We start from the raw sequence: 22,926 nt of genomic DNA on the forward strand, positions 1-22,926 counted from the left end.
CTTTCGCACCAAAGAGAAAATCCCTTGCTCACTTAATATTTAATCTGTTCTCTAACCAGGTAGTTAGACTTTGTTTGGCTTTATTATTCATAAGTTTTATTGCAAGGGAAAAGAAGTCTTATTGCAAAAGTTTTGGACCTTTCTGAAATTGCAACTGGAATACTGTGTACAATGTGACAAGTTCTCAGAATAATGGAATAAAGTGTACAACATGACAAGGTCCCGTATGGGAGGCTGGTCAAGGTGGTTCATTCGCTCGGCATTCAGTATGAGGTAGTAAATTGGATTAGACATTTGCTTTGTGGGAGAAGCCAGACAGTGGTAGTAGAGGGTTACCTCTCTGACTGGAGGCTTATAACTTGTGGTGTGCTGCGGGGATCGGTGCTGGGTCCTTTGTTGTTTGGTATCTATATCAATGATCTGGATGATAATGTGGTTAACTAGATCAAGGTTGGAGGTATAGTGGAAAGTGAAAAAGACTATCATGGCTGGCAGAGGCATCTGCATCAGCTGGAAAAATGGGCTGAGAAATGGCAGATGGAATTTAATGCAGACTAGTGCAAGGTTTTGCACTTTGGTAACGCCAACCAGGTTAGGTCTCACACAGTGAACAGAAGGGCACTGAGGAGTGTGATAGAACAAAGAGATCTGGGAATACAGGTACACAATTCATTGAAAGTGGCGTCACAGGTAGATAGGATTATAAAGAAAGCTTTTGGCAATTTGGTCTTCATAAATAAATGTATTCAGTACAGAAGATGAGATGTTACGTTGAAGTTGTATAAGGCGTTGGCGAGGCCTAATTTTGAGTATTGTGTGCAGTTTTGGTAACCTACCTACAGGAAAGAAGTAAACATGGTTGAAAGAGTGCAGAGAACATTTACAAGGATGTTATCAGGTCTGGAGGATCTAAGTTATAAGGAAACATTGAATAGGTTAGGACTGTATTCCTTAGAATGTAGAAGATTGAGACGAGATTTGATAGAGGTATACAATATTATGAGGGGTAAATACAAGTAGGCTTTTTCCACTGAGTTTGGATGGGACTACTGCCAGAGGTCATGGCTTAAGGGTTAAAGTGAAAAGTTTAAGGGGAACATGGGAACATGAGGAGAAACTTCTTCACTCAGCGGGCTGCAAGAATGTGGCCAGCACTAGTGGTCCATGTGAGCTTGACTTCTATGTTCAAGCAAAAATTAGATGGTAGGGGTAGGAGGGCTATCGTCGATGGGATTAACTGGTTTAACTGGTAAAACCAGTTTAACTGGTTTTAGCATGGACTCGATGGGTCCAAGGTCTTGTTTCTGTGCTGTACTTCTCTTTGACACTATGACTCTAATTTATGATCTCCTTAAGAAAGAATGTACTTGCCATAGTGGAATACAGCAAAGAATTACTAGACAAATTTCATGAATGGTAGGTTTGCCATAAGAGCCTAAATAGGCTGGCACTGTATTCTTTAGAGATTACAAAGATAAAAATATTTTTCATAGAAACTTACAAAATTTAATAGGCTGGATGCAGTGAGGAGTCTAGGATAAGGGGACAGCCTGACAATAAAAGGTAGTTCCTTAAAGACAAAGACCAGATTTTTTTAAAAAATTGTGGTGGTAAAACTTTGGAATTCACTAATATCTGAAAATCAAAAGAAATGCAGATGATGGAATTCTGAAAAAAAAATTGTTGAAAACTTCAAGAGGTCAGATGGCAAATGTGAAATAAGAATTATGTTTAATGCTCCAAGCCCAGGACCCTTACTCAAAACTGGCAAAGAAAGAAAACAAGTTTGACTTCATTAGCAGAAAAGGTGGAAAATGATATGTGTTGAACAAAGGATATACAGTATATATTGACCAAATAAGACAATACAACATTTGGATCCAGATGTTGCTTCTTTGTGTTACTCATCGAAAAACTGAACCATATATCAAATAGATGACAGGCAAGACAGAAAAGCTCAGCACTTGATGGAAAAGCATAGGTTAAGCCACTCTTTTTCTTATTCCTTTGTTGGTAACCCAGACTGAATCATCACATGTTCAATGTACAATGTTCACTGAAACATTCAGCATCTTCAAATAACACACACAAAATGCTGGTGGAACACAGCAGGCCAGGCCACCAGCATTTTGTGTGTGTTGCTTGAATTTCCAGCATCTGCAGATTTCCTCGTGTTAGCATTTTCAAATTCAAGTTATTGCAACTGTGTCTGGCAGAAGACAAGGTTGTTAGCTTATTAAATAAATAATACATTCACCTAATTCATGGCCTGAGCCAGAGAAGTTTGAAATGGTTAATGGAAGTGAGCGTTGATAGCTTCAGATAGCTAAATTGGTGTCAGTATGTTTGATAACAGGATACCTCGTTGCTAGGCGCTAAAGTTCCGAAAGTCATCATCATACTATATTTGGGACAGTACTATGGATGTGGATGGTTGTATTATTATGCACTGCAGGTTAAATTTCTTCCTCCCACATTCGGGTTTATAGCTGCTGACAGCTGTTGTTACCAAGTACTTTAAAGAGAACAGCTGTGTTTATGTAGCAAAAGCTAACATTAATATAGTACACAATATGAAAAATATTTTAGAATAATGTAGAACTCAAAAAAGGTAATACCACAGAGGAATCAATGAATTTGAAAGTTTAGCGGGAAAGAAGAATGAAAAGCTGCAAGGAAAAGATACTTTTACAAGCTTAAGAAGACTAACACATACAACACTGCTAATCAGAGTGCAAAAATCCACTAACAAGCTATACACTCATTTATTTGTTAATTTATTATTTATGACATAGAGGAAGGTTATATAGCTAATTAAGTCTAATGCTGGTTCCATTGCAATCCCATCATTTGTCTTTCACAATTTACATCCTTTTAACTTATCTTCTCTCATCACTTCCATATTGATTCTTCTTCCACCTAACCACGCTAGAGATACAGTGCCTATCAAAAGTATTCACTCCCCTTAGAAGTTTTCATGTTTTGTTCTTTTACAACAGTGAATCACAATAGGCTTAATTTGGCTTTTTGACACCAATCAACAGAAAAAGACTCTTCCATGTCGAAGTGAAAGCAGATCTCTATAAAGTGATCTAAATTAATTACAAATATAAAACAAAAAATAATTGATTGCATGAATATTCACCCCGTTCAAGTCAGTATTTAGTAGTTGCTACTTTGGCAGCAATTACAGCCTTGACTCTGTTTGGATAAGTCTCTATCAGTTTTGCACACTGCAATTTTTCCCCATTCTTCTGAACAAAACTGCTCAAGCTCTGTCAGATTGCATGTGGATCATGAGTGAACAGCCTTTTCAAGTCCAGCTGCAAATTCTCAATTGGATTGAGGTCTGAACTCTGACTTGGCCACTGCAAGACATTAATTTTATTGTTTTTAGGTCATCCCTGTGTAGCTTTGGCTTTATGCTTGGGGTCATGCCTTGCTAGAAAACAGATCTTCTCCCAAGTTGCTGTTCCCTTGCAGACTGCATCATGTTTTCCTCCAGGACTTCCCTGTATTTTGCTGCATTCATTTTACCCTCTATCTTCACAAGCCTTCCAGGGCCTGCTGCAATGAAGCATCCCCACAGCATGGTACAGCCACTACCATGCTTCATGGTAGAGATGGTGTGTTTTTGATGATGTGTGGTATTTGGCTTACACCAAACATAGCATCTGATGAGATGGCCAAAAATTTCAACTTTGGTTTCATCTGACCATAGAGCCTTCTTCCAGCTGACTTCAGAGTCTCCCACATGACTTCTGGCAAACTCTAGTCGAGATTTCATGTGTTTTTTTCAACAGTGGCATTCCCTTTGCCACTCTCACTGAAAGCTGGGACTGCTGAAGTGCCTGGGCAATAGTTGTTGTATGTGCAGTCTCTCCCATCTCAGCCACTGAGGCTTGTAACTCCTCCAGAGTTGTCATAGGTCTCTTGGTGGCCTCCCTCACTAGTCCTCTTTTTGCACAGTCATTCAGTTATTTCCATTTCTTGATGATTGACTTAATGTGCTCCAAGCAGTGACTTGGAAATTTTCTTTTACCCATCTCCTGACTTGTGCTTTTCAATAACCATTTTGTGGAGGTGCTTGGAGTGTTCTTTTGTCTTCGTAGTGTAGTTTTTGCCAGGATGCTGACTAAACAGTAGTAGGACCTTCCAGATACAGGTGTATTTTCCCTACTATCAATAGAAACACCTTGACTGCGCACAGGTTTATTTATAGCTGGGACACCTTAACTAATTATGTGACTTCTAAAACCAATTGGCTGCACAAGTGATGATTTGGTGTGTCATATTAAAGAGGGGGGTAGGGTGGTGGTGAATACTTTTGCAAAAAAATTATATTTCTCGTTAATTCAAATCACTTTGTAGAGAACAGTTTTCAGAACCCTAGGGTGCAGTTCATCTGGTCCAGGTGACTTATGCACCCATAGGTCTTTCAGCTTTTTGAGAACCTTCTCCCTTTTAATAGTAACTGCACTCACTTCTCTTCCCTCACACCTTCAACATTTGGCATACTACTAGTGTCTTCCATAGTGAGGACTGATGCAAAAAACTCATTTAGTTCATCTGCCATCTCTTTGACTCACATTATTATTTCTCCAGCTTTGTTTTCTAGTGGTCCTATATCTACTCTTTTATTTTTACATACTTGAAAAAGCTTTTACTATCCACTTTGACATTGTTTGCTAGCTTGCTTTCATATTTCATCTTCTCCCTCCTAATGATTTCTTTAGTTGCTCTCTGTTTTTAAAAGCTTTCCAATCCTCTCTCTTCCAACTAATTTTTGCTTTGTTGTATGTCCTTCTTTTGATTTTACATTACCTTTGACCTCCCTTGTCAGCCACAGTTGTACTATTTTGCCATTTGAGTATTTCTTTGTGTTTGGAATATATCAATCTTGTACCTACCTCATTTTTCTCAGAAACTCATGACATTGCTGCTCTGCTGCCACCCTGCCAGCATCTCCTTCCAATCTACTTTGGCCACTCCTCTCTCATACCACTATACTTTCCTTTACTCCACTGAAATACTGCTATTACTTTTTCCTAATCAAATTTCAAGTTGAACTCAATCATATTGTGATCACTGCCTCCTGAGGGTTCTTTTATCTTAAGCTCTCTAATCACCCCCAGTTCATTACATAACACCCAATCCATTATAGCTGATCCCCAGTAGACTCAATGACAAACTGTTCTAAAAAGCCATCTTGCAGGCATTCAACAAACTAACTCTTTTGAGATCCATTTCCAACCTGATTTTCCCAATCGACATGTATGTTGAAATCTTCCAAACCTGCCCATGAGAATATTGGTTACCCTTGGGTTCAGGTGCAACCTGTCATTTTTGTATAGGTTAGACCTCCCACAGAAGAGATCCCAATGATCCAAGGACCTGAAGAGCTGCCCCCTACACCAGCTATATAGCCACACATTAATTTGCCAAATCATCCTGTTTCTACCCTCCCTGGCATGTGGCACAGGGAGCAATCCAGGAATTACTACCCAGGAGATCCTGCTTTTCAGCTTCCTACCTAGCTCTCTAAATTCTCTTTTCAGGACCTCTTTGCTTTTCCTATGTCATTGGTACCAATATGTATCAAGACATCTGGCTGCTCTCCCTCCCTCTTCAAAATGTTGTGGATATGATCCAAGATGTCACTGACCCTGGCACCTGGGAAGCAAAATACCATCTGGGTGTCATGTTCACGTCCACAGAATCTCCTGTCTGTTCCTCTGACTACTGAGTCCCTATCACTACCGCTCCCCTCTTTCGCTTCTGTACCACAGACCCATGCTCAGTGCCAGTAACCCGGTCTCCATGGCATTCTCCTGGGAGGTCATCTCCCACAACAGTATCCATAATGGTAAACTTGTCACAATGTTTGGATATGGCCCAAGTGTGGAGAGTGACAGACTGAAGCGGGTCAATAGTTCACAGACTTTAATGCGAACAGAGTTAGAGGGAAAAGAGAACAATAAATGTTTGACCAAACAGGATTGTTAAATAAAACTCTAAAATGGAAAACAAAGCCGACACTGCGGCTGAAAGAAACAACTAAATATAAAACAAATACTGCTAGTCTTCAGAGTCATTTGACTCAACAGTCCAATTTCTCAGGCAAGGTGGAATGCAAGCAGACAGTGAAGCGTTACTGTGCTTTGCTCAAATCTCGACAAGCACTACGACAAAAAGAATGGAGTTAAATACCATCACAATGAAATAATAATCAGCTGACATATGCATATTCAATAGCACAATTGCCGTATCAGCTGCGCTGCCGGATCCGTGGTTGTGATAACACCTATTATCGAGGTGAATGGCCACAGGGGTGCTCCACACTAACTGCCTATTCACATTTCCACTTCTCCTGACAGTCACCCAACTACTTGCTTCCTGCAACTTAGGAGTGACTACTTCCCTGTAACTCTGATCGATTATCTCCTCACTCTCCCATACAAGCCAAAGGTCATTCAGCTGCTGCTCCAGATCCCTAACCCGGTCTTCAAGGAGCTGCAGCTGGATTCTCTTCATGCAGGTGTAGTTCCCTGGGAGACTCTGGGTCTCCCAGGACTCCATTATACAGCATGAAGAACATACAACAGCCATTTAATACGTTAGGTATAATAAGAGGGTAAAAAAGGGAACCTTAACAGAAGCTCACCCAGATCCAATGTCTCTTTCGAGCCAAAGCATCCTTTGAGCCAAAACCTGACACTTTTACCCTCACCACTGGCCTATTCCCAACAATGGCTGTCCCTGCATGTCCCTTCTGAAGAAGTATCAACTTCCTGCAAGAAACTTCATCACTGTGACCTGCTTCTGTCACTGATTGAGCTGCCAAAATAAGCCTGAATGCCTGTGAAGCTCTCCTTTTAAATAAGCGTTGCCTCAAATGGTTCACGTGCGCTGGTCGTGATCAGGAAACTAGTTGTTGTCTTGTATGGCATGACCTAGCAGGGGCAGATGCAAGTCTGTCCATTTGGGTGCTGGGGCTGGAAACTAGTAAAGTTACATAATGCATCATAGGTGTCATGAAACAAAGTTGGAAGAATGTAGTCAAAGGAAACAAGAATATAGACACAAGAGACTGCAGATACTTGAATCTGGAGCAAAAACACAACAAACAGGTGGAAGAACGCAGTGGATGAAGCAGCAAAGGAATAGTCAGGGCTTCAGGTGGCAACCCAAAATCAGGACCGAGAGAGTAGAGGGAAGAGAGCTGTTGACCAGAAGAAACTACAGTCTAATCAAGGACAGGGGAAACAGACAAACCAGTTCTCTTTGTTTCCCCCCATTTTGTGGACTCTGAGCTGATTCTTGCTCATGGATAATCTAATCAGAGCAACTGAATGTGGACTCAGGAAGCTTCAGGTAATGATCTGCTAAACCTGAGACCATTCTCAAACAATTAGTTATGTAGAGTGTGGATTCTACCAAAGAAGCAATCTGTAATCTCGTTAGACTCTGTCTGGGTTGCGTCATTTAACTGGTTTGGACCAGTCAGGGTGTAAAGACACAAATTCACAAGGCTGGGGTGGACAGAGCCATGAAACAATGTTGGTTGTAGCCCTGTACAATGACCAGTAAGAAGGTGACCTTGAGCCAATGGGATGAAGATCCAACAGTTCAATTGATGAAGAACATTAAGACTCAGGAGCTCCAAATACACAGGGGTGATAACTCTCTAGCAGCCAGAGACCAACCAGGGTGGAAAAGGAGGACCCCGTGGATACATGGAGATCAGAACCATGAGGACCACCTGGCCAGTGTAGACTCCTTTCCCGGGTAGTACCTTTTCTCTTCATTGACTGTTCATGGAGTGACAGGAGTTCTAGTAGGGTGCACGTGGGTGATTTTTAGTTGAGACAATAGAAATTACATGTCAGTAAATACAGATTCTCTGTGCCTCACTGATCATTATTACATGGGGCGATTCTTGTAACAGACCCCTATATAGAACTAAGAGTCAGAGGAGTGAGACAGAAGTTGGTACATGACATGTGGAACCAGATAAAGAGGGGATGATGGGCAGGTGTAACCATGTGAGCCAAAGGGAATGGAAGAAGGAAGGTTTGGACAGTGGTTTAGAGGGTAGAGAGAAGGCCTCAGAACTGAGAGTATAAAATAGAGTTGAGGTGGGAACAACAGAGTTCTATAGGACAAGAACAAGCTTATGGGTCAATTATTATGGTCATGTTTATGGATCTTGGTGGGGGGGAGCAAAGAAACAAAACCAATGGAAGAGTTCAGCATTGTATTGTGCTAAGAATTCATTGAGAGGGAATGTAGGGGAATGAAAGTGCTAAGGACAAGTTGTTTCTGATCAGATCAGAAGGGATAGTGAAAGCATGACAAAGATTATTCAGTACCATTTCATTGGCTCTTCACTCAACACTGGAACATCTGAACCGCATACATCAGGATGCTCTTTATCAACTACAGCTTGATCTTCAATACTACCATCCCCTCAAAACTAATCAACAGGCTTCAAGACCTTGGCCTCAATAATTCTGTGCAATTGGATCCTCAATTTCCTTGCCTGCAGACCCTAGTCAGTTCGGATTATCAGCACAGGTGCACTACACGGCTGTGTGCTTAGTCCCCTGCTCTACTTGCTTTATACTTATGACTGTGGGGCTAAGCACAGCTCCAGTGCCATACTTAAGTTTGCTGATGACATGACTGTTGTAGGCCGAAACAAAGGTGGTGACAAATCAGCATATAGGAGGGAGATTGCAAATCAGGCTGAGTGGTGCCATAACAACAACCTCTCACTCAACGTCAGAAAGACCAAGGAGCTGATTATTGCCTTCAGGAGGAGGAAATTGGAGTTCATGAGCCACATCTCATCATGCAATTGGAGGTGGAGAGGGTCAGCAACTCTAAATTCTTTGGTGTTATCATTTCAGAAGATCTGTTCTGAGCCCAGCACATAAGTGCAATTACAATGAAAGCATGGCAGTGCTTCTACTTCTTCAGGAGTTTGCAGAAGATTCAGCATGACATCTAAACCATTGACAAACCCATACGACTTGGCATTTTTGAGGTGTGTACTGAAATCTTGAAGGTACAGGACTTTTGGAGCGTGGCATGTGCATGCTGGACTTAGGTGGAGAAGCCCGGGCCCAAGAGTGGGGAATGAGCAAATGTCTGGCTGCTGCTGGAGTGGACTTGGAGCCAACTTGATGCAGCAGATTCAAGGTGAGGGGGTATGGCCTGGGCCCAAGAGCAAGGAATGAGCCAATGTTTGACTGACTTAAACTCCAGGCTAGATCAGAAAGGTTGGGTATACTCTTCTAAACTCTTGCCCAGACCTATCAAATGTTCATCATACATTCTCGTAAATCTCTTCTGGACCCTCTCCAATGCCAGCGCATCCTTTCCAAAATTGCTCACAATACTCCAAATGTGGTCTAGCGAATGCCTTATAAATCCTTGCTTTTATATTCTAGTCCTCTGGAAGTGAATGCTAACATTGCATTTGCCTTCCTTGCCACCAACTCAACCTTTAAGGTATTCAGTTCTAGGACTCCCATGTCCCTTTACACATCTGGGTTTTGAATTCACTCCGTGTTTAGAAAATCATCTATGCCTTTATTCCTTCCACCAAATTACATGACCATGCACTTCACTACATATTTCATTTGCCATTTCTTTGCCCATTTCCCTAATCTATCTAAGACCTTCTGCAAACTCTCTGCTTCCTCAACTCTACCTACTCTTCCACCCATCTTTGTATTATCTGTTCACTTGGCCACAAAGTCATCAATTTCATTATTCAGATTATTAACATATAACACGAAAAGTAGCAAAATATATCATGGAAACTTCATGTATTGCAATGGAAATTTGATCACTGGTGTTTAATTGTTAATGGAGTTGGTCACCTACGAGACCAACAGAGGGTGCTGTTACCATGTGTTCTCTGGGAATTGCCACATAGCATTCAGCATTCCTGTTGTGGTGAAAAGCTGCTAAAATTGCATATGTTCTGATGGAAAATATAGAGAATACATTATTTTCTCTTTATTTCTATTTTTTCCCCGATATTTATTGCATCCAAGGATCATGTTTAGCGATTGCTGGCAACCTCACATTGTAAAGTTCTTATTGGGAACCTACATAATAACATCCATTCAATGGCAGCAAAGAAACTGGGAATTTCATGTTGGCAGCTACATACCAGTAGCCCCAAAACTCACAACATTTCACAGGCAGATATATGAAGAGTTTAGATAAATTGGGTGATCCATTGGCTCTTCACTCAACCCTGGAACAGCTGGACTGCGAAGATGCATATGGCAAGATGTTCTTTATCAATTTATGGCTTGGTAATCAATATCATCATCCCCTCAAAACAAATCAGCAAGCTTCAAGACCTTGGTCTCCATACCTCCTTGTGCAACTGGATCCTTGATTTCCTCACTTGCAGATCCCAATCAGTTCATATTGGCAACATCTCCTCCACAATCTCCATCAGCATAGGTACACCACCAGGCTGTGTTCTTAGCCCCCGCTCTACATGTTTACACTTATGACTGTGAGGCTAAGCATAGCTCCAATGCCATATTTAAGTTTGCAGACAACACCACTGTTGTTGACCGAATCAAAGGTGGTAACGAATAAGGGAAGGGACCGAAAATCTGGCTGAGTGGTGCCATAACAACAAACTCTTACTCGATGTCAGCAAAACCAAGGAGCTAATTATTGACTTCAGGAAGAAGAAATCTTGAAGTTGTATATGGTGACATGTACATATGTACTTTGATAATACATTTATTTTTACTTTGAACTTTGAAAATGTTCAAAATGGTACAGATTTTATAAAGTAACTAAGAAGAAACTGATTCCACTGACATTAATTCAGTAAGCCCATGACAAATTTAGTGAAATTAGCAACAAAAAAAAACTTAAGGTAGATTGTAACACAGTTTGAGAAGTTTTATCACTTACCAGGAAGATTAGGAAACAGGTCTAGGCATTCTATCACTTACCAATATATTATTCTATTTTATAAGACCATAAGACATAGGAGCAGAATTAGAGTACTCAAGCCCATCCCTCTCAACCCCATTCTCCTTTTTTCCCAATGTAAATGAACAGCCACGCTTTAGCTTTTGGTTGATTAAGAAAAAGGGAATTTGAAGATTGGTAACCTCTGCAGATAGAGGTTATATCAGACCCATGTATCTGGACAGCTCTATCGATAGAGGTGAAGCTCATTGTCACCATGGATGTCTTAGACTCTGGAGCATTTCAGACACCAGTGACTTTACTATGACTTATACTCTGCAGCTTACCGCTGTATCACTAATGTCTCTAACTCAAGGGATGGAGACTTTGTTTGAGTTACTTGAGGAGTGATCATCAATCATCATGAGCATGAAGGTTTATGGGATTGAGGAACTTTTGATAGTTCATAGAGAGTGTTGCCTATGTGAGACAAACTATGTGGATCATAAAGGTTTTCATTCCATAATTGTGCCACAGATCTGCAACCATATTTCTCATATTACCTTACAACACAGAAAGAGACCATTCTGTCCATCAAATCCATACCAGCTCTTAGAACACACCTTTAAACCCCTTCCTCAATATCTCCCTGCAACTTATTCTCCCTCTCATTTTCTGATTTTCTTGTCACTTAGGGTAATACAATTGTCAATTAAATTGCCAGCATGCTTTTGAGATGTGTGGGAAAGTGGAGCACAGGGTATCCCACATGTTCACAATGATAACATGCAAACTTCATACAGACATCATTGGATGTCATGATTGAATCTGGCTTATTGGAGCTATGTGGCAGCAGCACTAATTGCTGCACCTCTGACAACAATGTCTAGAGCAGGTCGCAAGCCTTCTTCATTCTCAGACAGTTCACATTGGTATATTTTGGCTATTTAGGCTAGTTTTACAGAAAAGAGTTATTTTCCTTCCTACTTCACCCCTCACCCATCTCAGGGAACTTTTGACAGATAAGCATTCTTACAACCAGAGCAAGTAACCATCAGAAGCAGAGTGGCGGTGTGACATCAGAGTCTTTAAGTTTGTGTCTTAACTGATTCAAAGATGTCCTGCTGTACTTTCCATTAAGGGTTGAATTATTGTCTGCTATACACCGAAAATCCAGCTATTATGAGAGTTCATCCTTGGCCTGAAGCTCCTCAGCAGGGAGAGGAGAAAAAGGAAATTCCAAAGGAGCAACTTATGGATAGACAGTAACAAAAGGAGAAACTCTGTGAATGTAATGTTAGGGTACATTATGCATCATAGCTGAGAAATGATCTTGAAGGCCCCACTTCAATGGCTTGACTGCTAGGCAGGGGTGTAACAACTGGGTCTTAACAATTTATTTCAAATTGGTTAAACAAACTGCATGGTGTCTCTTCAGTATCTGACTGAAATACTTAATTTCAAGTATTACAGATGTCACTGAGAGGCTGCAGTCCTCAGCCAGTGGACCTCCAGCAACCTGGATTCAATTGTGACTTTCAGCACCACTTGAGTGGAAGTTACACCTTCTCTCTTTGGTTTCCCATTCTGGTATCTTCCCATTTCCCAATAGATTAGATCGATTAGCAAGTTGCTGGTTAATTGATCACTGTAAATTGTGCCTAGTATGCAGATGAATGCTTGAATTTTGAGCAATGGGTTGTGGTTTGGGGGGGGTATGAGTTCATGGGAATGTGCAAAGAATAAAGGTACTTGATGGTTATTGAGAAAAGCCTGTTTCCATGTTGTAGAACTCCTGTTTATCCAACACTTAATACCCACAATGCACAGTGAACATTATGGGGGAACAAGACCATGAAAATGTGATATCTAACAATCAGTGACTTTAGATTCCTGCTATATATGTGGAATTGTTTAATGCAATGATGCCACATTACTTACTAACCTTGGCAAAGCTCTCCCTACAAAATAGGTACACAATTAGCAAGGCTTAAAATTCCTTTTAGTGTTAAATGGAACAGTTCTGTCAAGCACTTAGCTTCATCCTGGCTTTTTTAAATGACATAGTTGACGACAGTAACAATAAAATTGAAAGACCATCTAAATACAGGCCTGTTGGAATGTTGCTCACAGCAGAAATACTCTAGCAACACACACAAAATGCTGGAGGAACTCAGCAGGCCAGGCAGCATCTATGGAAAAGAGTGAACAGTTAACATTTTAGGCCAAGACCCTCCAGCTGGAGTGGAGAGTAAAAGATGGTTAGAAGGTGGGGAGATGGGAGAGAGAAACACAACATGATAGATGAAACTGGGAGGGGGAAGGGTGAGTAAAGAGCTGGGAAGTTGATTGGTGAAAGAGATACAGGGCTGGAGAAAGGGGAATCTGATAGGAGAGGACAGAAGGCCATAGAAGAAAGAAAAAAGGGGGAGGAGCACCAAACAGAGGTGATGGGCAGGCAAGGAGATAAGGTGAGAGAGGGAGAATGGGAGGAAGGTGGGTATTACCAGAGGCTTTACCAGAAATGCTGAGTTCCTCCAGCAATTTTTGAGTGTTGCTTCTGCAGATTTCCTCTTGTTTTTGATAGGAACACTCTAGAACTGCATCTTTCAAGATTATGATATCAGACTAACCAACTATTTTGTTACTGTACCTTTTACATCATTACAATCCAGCAATGACTCCTGAAGATTGTTGTTGAGTTCCTTGACTTAATAGCAGCATTTGGCTATCAGATTTAAAAAATCCTGCCGCATTGGGTTACACAGTGAAATGAATTGGTCAATGTTGTACATTTCAACTAACCAATCTGTGGAGATGCTTGAAAAAAAATCAATAGCTTCCCTCAGGAATCAGTGTTGTCACTGTTTTATTACACTTGAACACTGATGACATATACTCAGTGGCTATCTTATTAGGCACACCTGTACACCTGCTCTTTAATGCAAATATCTAATCAGCCAATCATGTGGCAGCAACTCAATACATAAAAGCATGCAGACATGGTCAAAAGGTTCAATTATTGTTCAGACCAAGGATCCAATGGGAAAAAATGTAATCCAAGTTTCTTTAACCGTCACACAAAAGGCTGGTGGAACACAGCAGGCCAGGCAGCATCTATAGGGAGAAGCACTGTCGACGTTTCGGGCCGAGACCCTTCGTCAGGACTAACTGAAAGAAAAGATAGTAAGAGATTTGAAAGTAGGAGGTGGAGGTGGAATTGCGAAATGATAGAAGACCGGAGGGGGTGGGGTGAAGCTAAGAGCTGGAAAGGTGATTGGCGAAAGTGATACAGAGCTGAAGAAGGGAAAGGATCATGGGTCGGGAGGCCTCGGGAGAAAGAAAGGGGGAGGGGGAGCACCAGAGGGAGATGGAGAACAGGCAGGGTGATGGGCAGAGAGAGAGAAAAAAAACAAACAACTAAATATGTCAGGGATGGGGTAAGAAGGGGAGGAGGGGCATTAACAGAAGTTAGAGAAGTCAATGTTCATGCCATCAGGTTGAAGGAACAACACCTTATATACCAGCCGGATAGCCTCTGGGTTCCCCCCTCCCCCTTTCTTTCTCCCGAGGCCTCCCGTCCCATGATCCTTTCCCTTCTCCAGTTCTGTATCACTTTTGCCAAACACCTTTCCAGCTCTTAGCTTCATCCCACCCCCTCCGGTCTTCTCCTATCATTTTGCATTTCCCCCTCCCCCCACTACTTTCAAATCTCTTAGTATCTCTCCTTTCAGTTAGTCCTGACGAAGGGTCTCAGCCCGAAACATTGACAATGCTTCTCTTTATAGATGCTGCCTGGCCTGCTGTGTTCCACCAGCATTTTGTATGTGTTGCTTGAATTTCCAGCATCTGCTGATTTCCTCGTGTTCGTATTTTAACCGTGTAATGATTGATTATTGGTGCCAGACTGGGTGGTTTGAGTATCTCAGAACTGTTGATCCCCTGAGATTTTCACGCACATAGTCTCTGGAGTTTACAGAGAATAGTGTTGAAAATAAAATAATACATCCAATGAGCACCTGTTCTGTTGGTGAAGCTGCCTTGTTACTAAGAGAGGTCGGAGGAGAATGGCCAGACTGGTTCAAGCTGACAGGAAGGCGACAGTAACTCAAATAACCGTGGGCTACAACAGTGGTATACAGAATAGTATCTCTAAATACACAACACATTGAACCTAAAAGTGGATGGGCTACAGCAGCAGAAGATTCAGTGGCCACTTCACTAGGTACATGAGGCATAAGGTATTAGGAGGTACCTAATAAAGTGGCCATTGAGCGTAGATGCAATCACTTCAGCAAATATTGGAAATAGTGCATTTCAAAACTCAAATCCACAAGTTTCCAAATATACAATTCACACTTACTGAAGGTAGGAGACTGGTGTCTGCGTTTGCCAAGATATAGTGCCTTAAATCAAATACCAGAAAAGCAATCTTAAGTGTTTACATATTCCATAACACCAGAGTTCCTTCTTACCTCTCTGTCATCCTAGGCATTTACCCTCTGAAGATCATAAACTAGATAGTTTATTTTGGAATAACACTTGAGCAAACTTAAAGATATAAATCACATCATCAACATTAATGAGCTCAGTGTGGAATACCCTTCGTGCCTGATGCAGCTGCTCCATCTGGAATTCCATTTCCTTCATGCTACATCCTTCTGCCCTTCACTCTGTTAATCCATCGTCCTTTTATGCAAAATACCATAGGTGCTAGTGGGGCAGCTATTATAATGAAATTATTTCCTTCCACTTTTATATGTATTTACTGGTGTTGACAAAAAACACTATTTCCACTAGTGGTGCCACTCCTTCTGCATTAGCACCGTGTAAGCATAGAGAAATTTGTGGTGTTGATTTTGAACATATTCACAGCAAGATCCCTTCCCTAATAATGGCCATGGTCTTAGGTAACCACTGAATTGAGGGAGAAAAGTTATGTGCATTATTCAGAAGCAATCCGTTAAAGCTGATAGCCTGGAGAATATAATAACAAAGATATATTAAACTGAGGTAGGTGGTAGCTGAAATTCACAAATTCAGCAATTACAAGATGAACTAGGTAACACAGACTCCAGCTATTCATGGTTGAGATCAATGATTTGGCTGTGGGAACCAATGATCATATTTTCAAATTTCTTGATGATACTATAGTAGATGGTATTTTGAATGGGCTGGGAATGCAAAAAAGTTTCAAGGGGTTCTTGACAAGCTGAAAGAGTCTGCAAGAACCTAACAGATACAATGTAGAAAAATGAAAAGTTATTCACTTTCATCCACAAAACAGAAAAGCAGAGTATTTTTTAAATGAAGAGTGATCCGACAATGTTGATATTCAGAGGGCCTAAGTATCCTTTTACAACATATTGGATGCAGAGCTAGGTAGCACATTAAAAACCAGGATCTCTAAATTTGTAATCTTTGGATTACTTCTGGTGCCATGTGCTAGTATGGATAAGAATTAGAGGATAGGTCAGAGAAATGTGTGCCCAAAGAAATGGAGTAGGGAAGGAGGATTTGGATTTCAGGATTATTGGGGTCATTTCTGGGATGCTGGAACCTATACAACATGCATCTGAACTGGAATAGTGCAGTAACTTTGCTGGGAGATTTGTTGCTGCCTTTGGGGAGGGTTTAAATTAATTTGGTAGGGGACTGGGGCATAGATTGGAAGTGAATTTGTGAGTCGGTACATTCAAATATGGAAAGAAAACTAAGTCAAAACCAATAGGATTTACATAGATGTGATAATGTATGTGAGAAGAAATGCCAGGCCAAACTGTATCTACTGTATTTTAATAGAAACATAGAATAGTACAGCGCAGTACAGGCCCTTCGGCCCACAATGTTATGCTGACCCTTAAACCGGTCTCCCATATAACCCCCCACCTTAAATTCCTACATATACCTGTCCAGTAGTCTCTTAAATTTCACTAATGTATCTGCCTCCACCACTGACTCAGGCAGTGCATTCCATGCACCAACCAGTCTCTGAGTAAAAAACCTTCCTCTAATATTCCCCTTGAAATTCCCACCCCTTACCTTAAAGCCATGTCCTCTTGTATTGAGCAGTGGTGCCCTGGGGAAGAGGTGCTGGCTGTCCACTCTATCTATTCCTCTTAATATCTTGTATACCTCTATCATGTCTCCTCTCATCCTCCTTCTCTCCAAAGAGTAAAGACCTAGCTCCCTTAATCTCTGATCATAATGCATACTCTCTAAACCAGGCAGCATCCTGGTAAATCTCCTCTGTACCCTTTCCAATGCTTCCACATATTTCCTATAGTGAGGCGACCAAAACTGGATACAGTGCTCCAAGTGTGGCCTAACCAGTGTTTTATAGAGCTGCATCATTACATCGTGACTCTTAAACTCTATCCTTTGACTTATGAAAACTAACACCTCATAGCTTTCATAACTACACTGTGAGGTAACTTTCAGGGATCTGTGGATATGTACCCCCAGATCCCTCTGCTCCTCCACACTACCAAGTATCCTGCCATTTACCTTGTACTCTGCCTTGGAGTTTGTCCTTCCAAAGTGTACCACCTCACACTTCTCTGGGTTGAACTCCATCTGCCACTTCTCAGCCCACTTCTGCATCCTATTAATGTCTCTCTGCAATCTTCGACAATCCTCTACAACACCACCAACCTTTTGGTTGTCTGCAAACTTGCCAACCCACCCTTCTACCCGCACATCCAGGTCGTTAATAAAAATCACGAAAAGTAGAGGTCTCAGAACTGATCCTTGTGGGACACCACTAGTCACAACCCTCCAATCCGAATGTACTCCCTCCACCACAACCCTCTGCTTTCTGCAGGCAAGCCAATTCTGAATCCTCCTGGCCAAACTTCCCTGGATCCCATGCCTTCTGACTTTCTGAATAATCCTACCATGTGGAACCTTGTCAAAAGCTTTACTAAAATCCATGAAGGTCACATCCACTGCGCTACCCTCATCTATATGCCCAGTCACCTCCTCAAAGAACTCTATCAGGCTTGTTAGACATGATCTGCCCTTCACAAAGCCACGTTGACTGTCCCTGATCAGACCATGATTCTCTAAATGCCCATAGATCCTATCTCTAAGAATCTTTTCCAACAGCTTTCCCACCACAGACGTAAGGCTCACTGGTCTATAATTATCCGGACTACCCCTACTACCTTTTTTGAACAAGGAGACAACATTCGCCTCCCTCCAATCCTTTGGTATCATTCCCATGGACAACGAGGGTATAAAGATCCTAGCCAGAGGCTCAGCAATCTCTTCCCTCACTTCGTGGAGCAGCCTGGGGAATATTCCGTCAGGCCCCGGGGACTTATCCATCCTAATGTATTTTAACAACTCCAACACCTCCTTTCCCTTAATATCAACATGCTCCAGAGCATCAACCTCACTCATATTGTCCTCACTGTCATCAAGTTCCCTCTCATTGGTGAATACTGAAGTATTCATTGAGGACCTCACTCACTTCCACAGGCTTCAGGCACATCTTCCCCCCTTTATCTCTAATTGGTCCTACCTTCACTCCTGTTATCCTTCTGTTCTTCACATAATTGAAGAATGCCTTGGGGTTTCCCCTTACCTTACTCACCAAGGCCTTCTCATGTCTCCTTCTTGCTCTCCTCAGCCCCTTCTGAAGATCCTTTCTTGCTACCCTATATTCCTCAATAGACCCATCTGATCCTTGCTTCCTAAACCTCATGTATGCTGCCTTCTTCCAACTGACTAGATTTTCCACCTCACTTGTCACCCATGGTTCCTTCACCCTACCATCCTTTATCTTCCTCACCGGGACAAATTTATCCCTAACATCCCGCAAGAGATCCTTAAGCATTGACCACATGTCCATAGTACATTTCCCTGCAAAAACATCATCCCAATTCACACCCGCAAGTTCTACCCTTATAGCCTCATAATTTGCCCTTCCCTAATTAAAAATTTTCCTGTCCTCTCTGATTCTATCCTTTTCCATGATAATGCTAAAGGCCAGGGAGCGGTGGTCACTGTCCCACAGATGCTCACCCACTGAGAGATCTGTAACCTGACATGGTTCGTTACCTAATACTCAATCTAGTATTGCATTCCCCCTAGTCAGCCTGTCAACATACTGTGACATTAATCTGTCCTGGACACACTTAACAAACCCTGCCCCGTCTAAACCATTGTGGAACTGATCAGGTGCCAATCAATATTAGGGAAGTTAAAGTCACCCATGATAACAACCCTGTTATTTTTGCACCTTTCCAAAAACTGCCTCTCAATCTGCTCCTTGGTATCTCTGCTGCTACCAGGGGACCTACAGAATACTCCCAATAGAGTAACTGCTCCCTTCCTGTTCCTGACTTCCACCCATACTGACTCAAAAGAGGATCCTGCTACTTAACCCACACTTTCTGTAGTTGTAATAGTATCCCTGAGCAGTAATGCCACCCCTCCTCCCCTTCCACCCTCCTCTATCCCTTTCAAAGCACCGAAATCCAGGAATATTGAGAATCCATTCCTGCCCTGGTGCCAGCCAAGTCTCTGTAATGGCCACTACATCATAATTCCATGAATGTATCCAAGCTCTCAGTGTATCACCTTTGTTCCTGATGCTTCTTGCATTGAAGTGCACACATTTTAGCCCTTCTACCTTACTACCTTTACATCCTTTATTCTGCTTCTCTTTCCTCAAAGCCTCTCTATATGTTAGATTTGGCTTTTCTCCATGCACTTCTTCCTATCCCCCTGGCAAATTATTTTAAACCCTCCCGAACCATATTAGCAAACCTACCTGCAAGGATATTGCTCTCCCTTGAGTTCAAGGTGTCTGACTATTAAGAGGATTTTTGTGGTGTAATATATATTTGATGTAAAAAGTTATATTGTACTAATCTTAGTCGAACATTTATTGTATTTGTCATACTGTCAAGACATAATCTTGACTAACTTGTTTCATCAATTTTAATATTCAAATCAGTTTCCCATTTTTGTCTTGACTTATGAATTCCTTGTTTAATTGCCTGTTTGTGAATCAAATTATACATACAAGAAATAAATATTTTAATTTTTCCTTTATGAATTAAAGTTTCTATTTCATTAGGTTTCGGCAATAACATTGTTTGACCCAGTTTATCTCTTAAATAAGCCCTTAATTGGAAATAACAGAAAAGAGTGTTATTTGATATTTTATAATTATTCTTTAATTGGTCAAATGGCATTAATATACCTCCTTCAAAACAGTTTCCTATATATCTAATCCCTTTGTGAAACCAGTTATATAAAAGTTGATTATCCATTGTAAAAGGGATAAGTTTATTTTGAATTAAAGGTCTCTTTACTAATCAAGATTTCTTTATCGCATCATCAACATTTATCTTATTCCATAAATCAATCAAATGTTTTAGTATAGGAGATTCTTTCTTTTCCCGTATCCATTTAGATTCCCATTTATATATAAAATCTATATAAGAGTTGATAATGATATTAAGAATTTATATAAATTAAATTATTTGCCATTATTGAAAAAAATTCAAGAGGATCTTGATAAATGAATGATGTTACCAATAACATTAATAGGTAGAGTCAATGCTGTAAAGATGAATATATACCCTAGATTACAATATTTATTCCAAACATTACCAATATAATTACCACAGAAATTTTTTCAAGAGTTAAATAAATGTGTGAGGTAATTCCTTTGGAAAGGTAAGATATCAAGAATATCGTTGGAAAAATTGACATGGAAATTTGACCTAGGAGGGCTACAATTACCAATTTTTAAGAATTATTAAAAAGCAAATCAAATTAGATTTATTGCATCTTTTTTTGATGAAGATAAACCAGCATGGATTAGAATAGAATTAGACAAAATAGGAGAAAATATACCAGAAGATTTTATATATAAATGGGAATCTAAATGGATACAGGAAAAGAAAGAATCTATTAAGAGAATTTTTAAGGAGGAGATGGTGCTGCAACATTAATGAAAGAATCCAATAATGAGGGAGGAATGTCAAATGAGGCCACATTGGCAGAATTTAGAAATAAAAAGGGGGGGGGGGTGATCCCTTTGCTGAAGGCATACCACAGGCCTCCTGCAGTTAAAAGGAAATAGATAAACAGATTGGTAGGCAAATCGCAGACAGCTGCAAAACAATAGGTTATAACAGTAGAAAACTTCACCTTCTCTAATATTAACTGTGAGTGCCTTAGCATAAAAAGCTTAGAGAGGGTGGAAATGTTTGGAAGTTTATGTTGGACAGTCTTTTATGAGCCAGTATATAGATGGTCCTTCTCCAGATGGGACACTAGGAAACCTAATCTTATGGAATATAGCTGCACAAGTGACTGGGGAATTAGTGTAATAGCATTTTGGAGATCATGACTGTAACTCTGTAAATTTTCACATAGTTATAGAAAAAGATAAGGATGGAACAGAAAACAAGGTCCTTAATTGGGACCAGCCAGTTTCAAACATCATAGTGCAGGATCTGGCAAAAACAGACTGGGAGTACTTGTTTGCAAGTACATCTATATCCCATGAGTTTGGATTCAGAAATAAAATGGTGAGTTTAAAATAATGACATTAAGGATACAATTTCAGCTTGAAACTCCACCTGTTTGACAATTTCCAATTAAATTTTCTGTTGGCACAGCCTGTCGATCTGAGAAAGATCTGTTTCATCTTTATTCACTGTCTGATAACCAATGAATTTGCATTCTGAAGTAAAATAGAGCAATTTAATCCTTTGTGAATGAAAGACAAGGACAACAAACCCAAGGAACCCTGGATATCAAAGGGAGAGGGGGCTGGATAAAGAAAATTACAAATGTAGAGAATTAGAATAGGGGAGATCCCTTAGAGATATATAAAATGAAGGGGAATGCTCAAAACTAAATTGAAAATAGGGTTACAAAGCCGGGCTTAAGATATCCTGAGCAGTTGCATGTTTGTGGTGAGTTAGTGTGAGATTTAAAAAGCAACTGGGGCCTTTCAGAACTTTTCAGTAAGTTTGAGATATTGCAAAAAATTGCTTGTTTGTGATGAGTGAACACAAGATTTAACTGTCCCCACTACCACTGGTAGTGGACTGCATTAAATGAAAATCAGGAGTACCATAAAGGGAAAATATATTGGTAGGGTACTGTAGGAAGGGAATTACAGAGTTTAAGGCTTTCATAACTAAAGGAATGATTTAATTCTGCCCGTTTGAGCCAATCTAAATTTAAAAAGTACACGTATCTTGCAAAATTGTGGAAGCTACAGAGCTACAGAGAGAAGAGAATGGAAGGTTTGGAAATAAGGTGAGAATTTTCAGATTGAAGTGTTGTTTAACCAGAAGTCAGCTAACAGGGTAATGGTGGTTTTAGAATACGTGCAAAGTAGGACAAAGCAGCAGAGATTTGGTTGATCTCAAGGTCTTTAACGTTGAACAAAAGAGATTTGCCCAGATGCTTCAAGACATAGGTCTTGAAATAACAAAGACTGCATGAAGCTATCAAAAACAGATGAGCTGAGGAAAAGGTGAAACTGGGTCATATTATAAAGTTAAAAAAAGATGTTATTCCTAAAACCAAAATGTAAATTTACTAACTATTTCAGTCTTTCATGGTTGCCAAGGAGAGGGACAGAATCATAGTCTAGGATCATAGGGTAGAGCATATGTAGTGGGAATCAAAGACAATGGCTCCTACTAAACAGTTGGAGGTCATTCAGTATTTGATGTTAAACATACAGCCTGACATCTTAGACACAGAAGCCAAATAGGCTGATGGTAACTGAGCTAGTTTTAATCTGCAGACATGTGAAAACAGGCATTGAATTTTCAAATGAATTTTTTAATACTTTACTTCAGTATTCACTATGGAAAAGGATCTTGGTGATTGTAGTGATGACTTGTAACAGACTGAAAAGCTTGAGCATGTAGATATTAAGAAAGAGGATGTGCTGCAGTTTTTGGAAAGCATCAAGTTGGATAAGTC

The sequence above is a fragment of the Hypanus sabinus genome, chromosome X1 (genome assembly GCF_030144855.1).
Source record: "Hypanus sabinus isolate sHypSab1 chromosome X1, sHypSab1.hap1, whole genome shotgun sequence".
Taxonomy (NCBI): Eukaryota; Metazoa; Chordata; class Chondrichthyes; order Myliobatiformes; family Dasyatidae; genus Hypanus; species Hypanus sabinus.